We start from the raw sequence: 9,824 nt of genomic DNA, 5'->3' as shown, positions 1-9,824 counted from the left end.
ATCTCCAGCACCGGTCCTAGGCATGTGAAGGTGGATGCAGAAATGTTGAGACACTGGGAAAGAGGAAGCCAAGGGCAGAGGGGGATAGATAGAGGTTCCTGGCACCTGCTCAGCCTGGCCACCCCGTCCCTGTCAGCCCAGGCAGCTCTCTTGCTCCTCTGATTGCAGTAAGCTAGGTGATAGCCAGGACACAGTGCCTTGAGGCGATGAAGGAGGAGCCAGGTTCTGGGTGCCACGCCCCCACTAACATCCCAGCATGCTCCAGATCCACAATGACTCTTGACCCACCCACCCACTCCTGTTCATCACCATTGAAAGGCATCGGCAGAACATTCAGCAGGCATGCGCCTACGTCAGCTGCTGCTATCGTCCTGGAAAGGGACATGCTCCAGTCTGCCAGGGCATGCCCCTCTCATGCCCACGTCAAATCCTGGTCTGGGTGAGACCCACCCCTGAATCTGGGTGCCATATGGGTGAGTCACCATTGGTTTTGCCTCCAGTTCTGTCAATAACAGAGTCGGACTGCTTGAGCTGTAGTGTACGACTAGAAATGACCTGATCCTCTGAGCTGGCCCTGCAGCCAACCTCCTGGGCCACTATCTCCTGTCCATGAGACTCTGGCAAGTGCCATCAAAGACCTGACATCCTCGAAGTAAGAACTGGGGCCTAAGGCCAAGGGGGTCAGGCAAAGCTCCTGCAAATTGGGGTGGGTGGAGCTACGTGGAGCAGGGCTTTGTGAGGGTGGGGCTATCTGGGTTTGATGCTTTGGAGAAGCTGAGGGAGTGGTTGTAGGGGTGTGGCTTCACACCGGGAATCTGAACTGAGGGCTTTGACCTGATATTGAAGGGCCTGACACAAGGTCAGAACCAGAGGTAAGACAGCTGGGTGCTTCCTCCTGTCCCTGGAGGGTCCAGCCTGGGGCACTGGAATTGGCCAACTTCCTGATGGTGCTGGTTATGCCGCAGCCTGGGGACACTCCAGAGTCAGCACCTTGCCTTACTCTAGAGTGGCTTCTGTGGCCCAGCTTTCTCTGTCCCCAGCACTTCTGGTTGCCACACTCTCATTCATTCATTCATTCATTCATTCATCAAACACCCATTGGTGTACATGAATACTGGGAACACAGCAACAAGGTCAACTTAGTCCTGCTCTGGATTCTTCCTCTCTGGGGAGAAAGGGCATAAGCCAGAGAGCCTCGGCTATAGGAAGGGACCTATCAGGGAGACCAGCATGGCCTCAGGCTGGGAGATGTGGGGGGTGCCCTGCCACAGTCAGACAGACCAGGATCCAGTGATGCTCTCAGGATCTACGTGGTGTTGGACCCCAAGGCTCCTGGATGCACATACCTTGCTGAGTACTGTCCTTGGCCTGGTACCTCCAGCACCACTGGTCCTCAACCTAGGAAGCTCCAGAGACTTTCTGCAGGGCTGTCTGAGGCCCAGTCCCCAAGAAAGGAGTGGCTGCTGCACTGATCCTCTGAGGTGGTTCAGGGCCCTCAGCCAGCAAGGTTGGTATCATATCACCTGTGATCTCTGTTCAGACCCTTTTGGTGGGAAGCCTGGTCTGGCATCACAGCCAGGGCCATATATATATATATATATATATATATATATATATATATATATATATATATCAGGGTGCAGTGGAGACTTTGTCCATGGTAGGGGATAAATAATGGAAGGAACCATCATGGGCTCCAAGGGGAGGAAGGGATGACTGGGCTGTGGGAAAGACATCCACAGAGCCACTTGAGGTTTAGAAATGTGTCTTGGAAGAAATGAGTCTTAGGCAGAGGCTCTGAGAACTGTAGGGGCTTGGCAGGTGAGGAGGAGGGAAAGGCATATTATAGAAGAACAGTGTGAGAAAGTCGTAGAAGCCCATCGTTAGGCCTTGTCTTCCATGCTCACAGAAGGAGGAGAGAGGGACAGATGGGGTCAGGCCCATCAGGAGAGCCTCAGGCCCTTTCTAAGGGGCTGTTGCATCTTTGCATCTTGCAGCTCCTGCAGGCGACCCTGGGTAAACTGAGTCCTGTACAGGTTCACCTTCATATCTGCAAGGCCTAGAAACCTGAATGTTTACACAAACTCTCCAGATTTTTAAGTGTCAGTCAACAATTAAACATCAGGCCAAATAAAAATATCACTTTGAGGAAAACTGAAAGTCTAGGCGACTCTGCTGCACCCTGGATCCTATGTGTGATATCTGTAACTAGAGAATATATGCAATTTTCCTACTCAACATGCACTGAATATTTTCCGTGTTTGTGTAATCTGCTAAAAGCTATTTGCAACAATTATATAACACTTGGAACATGTTGGGATTTGCCTTTCATTTTACTCCCTGGTAGATGCCAAGCTTGTTGGGTGGAGTCTCAGATACACCCCCGCCTGGTTCATTGTTTCAGTGCCCCCAGGACAAGCCGCATAGAAATAGCAAATGTGCTTCAGCCTCTAGGGCTTCAGAGCCCTCAGGATGCCAGTGTTGGGGAGACCATCATCACCCCAGCTCCTCATCTTTCAGTATCAGTCGAGGAGATGTCATATCTTGTCTAAGATGGCAGTGCAGATGGAAGGCTACTCCGTTAGGGTGAACTGATAGAAATGAAATATGTATGTATGTATGTATGTGCCTGTGTGCATGCGTGTGTTTATGTCAATAACAGCTCTGTTTTTTCAAATAAAAGATTTGCTTTTATGTATATGTGTAAATGGATATTTCTTTCCTGTCTGCCAGTTCCCAAATTACTGACTCAGAGGCTGAATATAAATTATAAATACTTGGTTAATAACTCAGTGTTATGATACGGTGCTAGAGGAACCTTGGCGGGTTGGGTCCAAACCATGAGGATAAGCGACAAACATGCCATGCAGATAGAGCTTACATGGGGAGTTTATTGGGGGAAGGGAAGAGAGAGAGAGGAGAGAGAAAGGGAAGGCAGAGCAGTCTTTTGGGAAGAGAGAGAGAGAAAGGGAGAGAGACAGAAGTGAAGAGAGGCAGAGAGCTAGAGAGAGAGAAGAGAAAGGGAGAAAGAGAGAGCTGCAGACAGGCAGTCTGAGAAAGAGAGAGAGAGAGAGAGAGAGAGGTGGGGGAGAAAGAGGAAGAGGAAGAAGGGGGAGTAGGGAATTCTGCCCTTTAAAGGAATAGGGAGCAGCGCATATACACAGCGACCTCATAGCAGGCCAAGGTACTGCCTGCCACTCACGGAGGGATGATGCACTCTGTCAGGTCCCCAAGGGGCAGGGCCAGGTGTACCTGTATGCTAGCATTCTTTCCTTTTTGTTTATTAAAAAAGGTGAGGAGTTATGTGTGGCAGGTTAGGAGAATGAGGGTGTTGAATTGTTGAGACTACTTCCTGCTGATCTGGGGGTGTTGGAATCTTGCGGGGACCTGGGAAAGCTGGGGAGCTGGCCACGTCCTGGAGTAGCTGGTTGCCTCACTGCTGTCCAGGCTCTGTGGAACCATCTTTCTTAGGTCCTGGTAATTGAGGGAGGGATGCATCTTACCTGTGCGAGGTGAATCCAAGTTGACTCCCTGGAGCTTACAAGAATTCTTTGAGTTTGTGAAAAGTTAGGTTTTAGACACATTAGCATTCCCACTATTTATAATCTGTACTGAAATGCATGTTGCAGAAATGGCAGGATACTCATGCCAGAAATGATTCTGTTTGAAAACATTAACATTCTTTCTTCTATCTGGAAAACAGTGACAGATGATTTTAGCACAATGAAAAGTACCGTGTAAGTCTATAGTTAGAAAACAACCAAAGGGAATTTAGAATCCTGGTCTTGTAGCTATGATCATATAGTATGGTATTTAGTACTAGACTGATAGCTCATAAGAATTTTATCGATTAATGTTAAAACTATGAACCTTTGGAGTCTTAGTATAGCAGTAGCTTAACAAGAGAGAGAGATCTGGGACATGTTTCATTTTTTTTTTTTTTTTAGTTCTTGGGGTTTTTTGTTTGTTTGTTTGTTTGTTTTGAGACAGGGTTTCTCTGTAGCTTTAGAGTCTGTCCTGGTACTCGCTCTGGAGACCAGGCTGGCATGGAACTCACAGAGATCCGCCTGCTTCTGCCTCTTGAGTGCTGGATTTAGAGACCCTCCAGCCATATTTCATTCTTTTAAATGTCTCAAATCACTTTCTCTTTATCAGCACTTAAGCCTTTTTATCCTTAGACCTTCATAACTTGCATTCACATATCCTAAGTCACTTTCTTAGATCCAGAAAAATTCACAGATCCTCGCATCTTAGGCTTTCATGTCCTCACAACATAAACTTTACATCTTAAAACACCTTTTATCTAATTCACCGGTAGATACAGGTGGCTGACCACTGAGAGCAGTCACTATAAAGCAAGTTCCTTTAAACAAAGGAATGGTAAGAAGTTATACTGAAATCTGTTTTGTGAGTTTTTCTTTCCTTGAGTCTGACAGCAAGGTGAACTGTGTCTAGAGTTGGTATTGGCTCTGGGAGAGTGAGGCCTGTGACCTGAACTTTTACACAGAGAACTGAGAAGGCAGCTGAAGCCTTCCTTGGTTGTTGCTATTAAGCTGGCAAAGCTACCACCAGTCGTCAAACAGCATCAGAGTTCTAAGAAGGATAAATTTTACCTGAGTTAATGATTTAAAAATGACAGAGACTTACTTGCTGACTATTTAGATAGTTGCTCCAGGGTCCTCCATGGTTACTAAGGGCAGAGGTCTTGGGGTAACATGGTCTTCTGCTGGAAGGTGTAGGCCTGCCAGGCCTCAGAAGACCCTGTGGAGTAGGAGTTTGTAGGAAGACCAGCTACCTTTGTCTAGGCAACAGTCGATTCCCAAGTGTCCCTATTTGTCTATTTGTGGTGAAAGGCAGGTTTACTCAGTGGCTAGTGATGCCACTTATGAAGCAAGTTCCAGGTGGAGATTCTTCTGTGCCCATCCATCTAACATCTTCTTTAGAGGAAATAGGGATGCTGCCAGGAGCTGGCACGTCTCTCTATTAAGAAAAGCTTTTTTGTTTGTTTGTTTTTGTTTTTGTTTTTCGAGACAGGGTTTCTCTTTAGGTTAGGAGTCTGTCCTGGAACTCTCTTTGAAGATCAGGATGGTCTCAAACTCACAGAGATCCGCCTGCCTCTGCCTCCCTAGTGCTGGAATTAAAGGCGTGCGCCACTACCGCCTGGCTGAAAAGCTTTTTAATTAAACATTTTAAATGTCATATTCTGCAGATCTCTGAGCATTTGAGGACTTTCTGTCTATTAGCTATATCTGAGTGGCCAAGCATTGTTTCTAGTTATTTGTTTTAAGCCTAACTCTGACTTATCCCTGTAATTAATTATATCAGTACCTATCGAGACTACAATTAAAGAGCTTGATCATTTATAAGATGTCACTTAACTTGTATTCTTAACAGTCTACAATAGGTTGGCAACTTCCAAAAGACTAGGACTTTACATTACCTTCCTATCAGGTTTAGCCTTAAAAATGATGATTTTTGAATTGAGGCTCTTTTAGTATCAAAATAAAACTTTTTAATCATGGATAATGAATTCAGTAAGGAAACCAAGATAGCCATTCTGTGGATAATTTCGGAATGTTTGTAACAATACCTATCTTATTTATCAAATACCTTATTTATCAAACACATGTTGCCATTTATTTAAACTCCCTAGAAGCTTGGTGTTGAACACTTGGCAAAGACGTAAGTACTCAGGTGTACTTAGTTTTTGTTACTCTGAATAGATCATTTATAACTTTAAATTTTTATTACCATATAGAATATATTTTAAAGCAGAGTTGGATCACATATACAGTATGTTGTAAAAAAATCTAATTATTTTTTTATTAACATACAAAAGTTCATGCCAACCCAAAATATTTGAGACTTGTTGCTTTCTTAGTCTAGAAGGAGACACAATGAACAGAGAGATCATTATATATGCACACACACACACACACACACACACACACACACACACACACACACACACCTTAAGCAGGAGTTGAGTAAATTAAAAGTAAGGGAAAACCAGTGGGTATTGGGCAAGATGAAAGGCAAAGCCACCAATGAATGAGAAAGCAGATATGTTGTAAGTGGGAGAAAGCAGGTCTATTGTAGGCTGAGCAGGCAGGTAGGGTTTCTGCATGAAGGGGATGCCTTTGATGGGCCCCGAGAAGACATACCACTAAGCAAACATGCCCCCCGCAACAGAGTCAGTGTAAGAAGAAATTATAGACAAAGATATAAGTAAAAGGCGAGAGATGAGGCACAGAGAGTGAATGAACTCTGCCTGGCAGGCACTTTTAAAGTGTGAAGATGTTCCATAGTTAGTGCAGAAAGGAACCTGACAACATGCAACTGCTTTGGTGCCAGAGACTGGGCTAGGCTATGGGTGCCACACAGGGTGGAACCACGAGGGCTGGAACTGTGTCCTGGGATATCTTGGGCTGCACCATCACCTGAAGGGGAGCCAGGGGCAGTGCAGCATCCTGGAGCCGCTGCAAGCCCTCGACATGCTAAGGGGGAGGCGCAGAGTCAGGGCACAGCTACACACCTGCTCCAGACTCACCACTCACCCATGGCCAGCACAGGGAGAAAGAACAGAGTGAAGACAAGAGAAAGGTTAAATAAAAATAGGGTGTCTCCTTCCATCTATTGGGTCACCATTTGAATGTTGTAAAGACCACATGAAGTACCAGGGCATGGGGTGCCAGTAGGTGGCCATGTGGATTGATATCTTAGGGAATATTGGGGAAACGGTGGATACATTTGTGTTTGTTGCTTCTCCATCACTGGGACCAAATCTCTGGCATAATTTAATAAAGAAAAGGCCAGGTGTGTTAAGTGCACACCTGTCAGCCCAGCACTTGGGAGGTAGAGGCAGGAGGATCAGGAGTTCAAGGCCATCCTCTACCTCCCAAATGCTTGATTAAAGGAGTGCCCCACAACTGCAAAGCAGGTGTTCTTTTTTTTTTAAGGGGAAATACTCAGAGTGGGGGTGCTGAGCATTGTGACATGCATCAGCTGTCACTGTGCATTCCTACCCTTAAGGATGGTCAGCTGCTCTACCTTCTTGTCTGCACTTAGTATTGTCATAAATTAAAATTGTTATAATTTTAGCTCGTCAAGTAGACATATGGTGGCCTTTTGCCATTTATTTTTTTATGATTAAAAATGTGTCTCTGTTTGTCTCTCTGTCTCTGTCTCTGTCTGTCTGTCTGTCTGTCTATCTGTTTCTCTCTCTCTCTCTCTCTGTGTGTGTGTGTGTGTGTGTGTGTGTGTGTGTGTGTCTGTGCAGGTATGTGCATGTGAATGCAGGTACCTGAGGAGCATAGGAGAGGGTGTCAGATCCCCTAGAGCTGGAGTTACAGGAGGTAGTTGTGAGCCACCCAACATGAATGCTGGGAACCAAACTCAGGTCCTCTGCAAGAGCAGCAAGCACTCTGTAACTACTGAGCCAACTCAGTTTATGACTTCTCATGACCTGAAGCCCTGCTGTTCATCGTGTGCTCTGACTCAACCCTCACAGCAGCCCCATACACATATCCACTCCCTTTATACAGAGGGCAGCACCTTCTGCTTTCTGCTGTCCCTGGCTGCATCCCCTTATGTGTGGCCCTTCTTGCTTCCTTCTTACCCTCACTCACATCACAGTGCACACACAGCATGATCCGTCCTCCTGTAGACTCCTCCAGGCCCACAAACCTGCAGTTCAATCGCAACTCCAGAGCAGGACCAGGAACTACCCTTGCTTCCACCTGGCTGGTGGCCACCTATCCTCTCCCTCCTCGGTCCCTTGTGTACAGCTGCCAAGCCTCCTCACTGGAACAAGAACCCGCCTGCTCCTGACTCAAGTTTGTAGTCCTAGAGGCTTTGCAGAGCCACTCTGTTCATGTATCCTGGCTGGCTACCCGGGCCTCCGACAGTGGCGTCCTCACTACCCCAGCAGGCAGCGAGTTCTCTTATTGTCACCATTCTTTCCTGGACCAGATATACTACTTGGTGTGTGTTTATTTATTTATTTTAAAGTTCTACCTGCTTCTCGAATATTCTTAAAGGGGGTTAGGGAGTGACTTCCCAAAATCCTTCTCAAAAATCCAAATCCTGACACTCAGAATGTGACTGCATTTGGCAATGGGGTCACAAGGCAAGGTCATCAATGAAAGGTTGGCCCCCAATCCAGGATGATGTCCTTAAAAGAAGAGGGACATTGATCACAGAGACACAGAGAGAAGGTTTGGTGATGATGGATATAGACATCTTGGCCACAAGCCAAGGATTCCTGGCAAGACCAAGGGCTGGATGAGACAGGAAGGAAACTTCCCTAGAACCCAGGGAGCAAGCAGGGCTCTGCCATGCCAAGAGCCCAGGTTTCTTCTCTCCAGAGATGAGGGCACAGAAGAGAATATGTCTCTACTGTTTAAGCCACCCAAACTATGGCTGGAGTACTGAGTTCAGGTCCTCAAGCTGGCCCTGTGAGCATTTTGCCAACTAAACAAACGTCCCAACTCTCCTCACCCTCAACATATCACAAGATAAAATGCTGGGCTAAGACAGGGCTTGGCATGGCAGTCAAGCCACCCAGGCAGGGTCTCTGGGTCCCCTGCAGCTCTCACCGTCACCTCCGAAGGCCTGTGACTGGGGATAGCCTTTGGTGGTTCTCCAGCCAGACAGTCTAGTCTCACTGGCAAGTTCTAGGCCAGTGAGAGACCCTGTATTGGTTATGTCCCTAGGCAGCTCACAGGCCTCTCAGTACAAACACACGGACTAGGGCACTGCCAGGCGTGCAACACCACACAGCCCTTTGGCTTCCAGCAGAGGGCTCATGGGACTCCATGGGCTACCCCCATCCCCACCTCATGAGTTACTCAGACCATGGGGCTATTTGGCCCGACATATCTGGTACGTAACAGTAGGCCTGTGACACACATCTGCCTCCTGGAATCGGGGTGTGCAGGGTTGGTGATCCAGACCTGCCTCACAAAAACATGGTGTAAGCCTGGTGTGGAGCTCCTGGGAATTGGGTCAGACCATGGCCTCCTGGGCAGCTGCAATGGGAAGGGCAGGCGGGAGGCTGGAGAGAGAGCTTCTAGCCTGGTATACAGCCATGCTGCTGCAGGGCCTCCAGTGTGGAGTTGCCTTTGCCCCAGAAAAAGTGGACTGGGCAGCTTTAGTCCCTCTGCAGGAGCTTCCTGGAAGTCATTGTGATAGTTCTCAGGTCTTCTTGGAACTCCAGACAATAGGAAGCAGGTTGTAATGGGATGGTAACCCTGGGGAGAGCAGGGTGGAGGTGTTGTTACTCAAAATCAAAAAGCCTCATAGTCTGGGGAGTGTCAGTACCATCCAGAATATTTCCTCAAAAGTCTCAGGAGGGCTGGGGAGATGGCTCAGTCCCCAAAGTGTCTGATGCACAACCTGAGGACTCCTTTGATTCCCAGACATGATGGCATACACTTGGAATCTCAGCAGCAGGGAGGCAGAGACAGAGGCAGATCCCTGCAGCTAGCTTGCTAGCCAGACATTCTACTCTTTCAGGCCTGTGAAAGACCCTCTTTCAGGCCTGTGAAAGACCCTGTCTCAAGAGCACACACAACACACGCACGCACGCACGCACGCACGCACGCACGCACGCACGCACGCACGCACGCACGCACACGCACGCACAGTACCACAGGAGTCAGCCCCCAACTCCGTGAATGCTCTTCAAGTTCAGGGGCAGAACAGAGGGATCCATTTGAGGCAAGAAGTTGGCTCTTTAGGGAAATGATCCCTTCCTGCCCTCAGGTGAACTTGCTTCTTGCACATTGAAGGGGAAGAAAACTATCCTCCTTCCTGCCCACCCT

The 9,824-nt window shown here is 47.5% G+C and overlaps 1 long non-coding RNA gene across 1 annotated transcript in view; it reads left to right on the top strand.

The window, feature by feature from the left end:
* The first annotated feature begins 239 nt into the window (after positions 1-239).
* Positions 240-9,824, top strand: part of LOC103160490 — a 100,639-nt gene continuing 91,054 nt past the window's right edge. The window contains exon 1 of the long non-coding RNA XR_004769065.1: positions 240-652. This is a non-coding gene — a long non-coding RNA (uncharacterized LOC103160490). The remainder of the gene's footprint in view (positions 653-9,824) is intronic.

The sequence above is a fragment of the Cricetulus griseus genome, chromosome 3 (assembly GCF_003668045.3).
Source record: "Cricetulus griseus strain 17A/GY chromosome 3, alternate assembly CriGri-PICRH-1.0, whole genome shotgun sequence".
Taxonomy (NCBI): Eukaryota; Metazoa; Chordata; class Mammalia; order Rodentia; family Cricetidae; genus Cricetulus; species Cricetulus griseus.
Note: the sequence above shows the minus strand (reverse complement) of the source record. Positions and strands in the feature narration are given on the sequence as shown.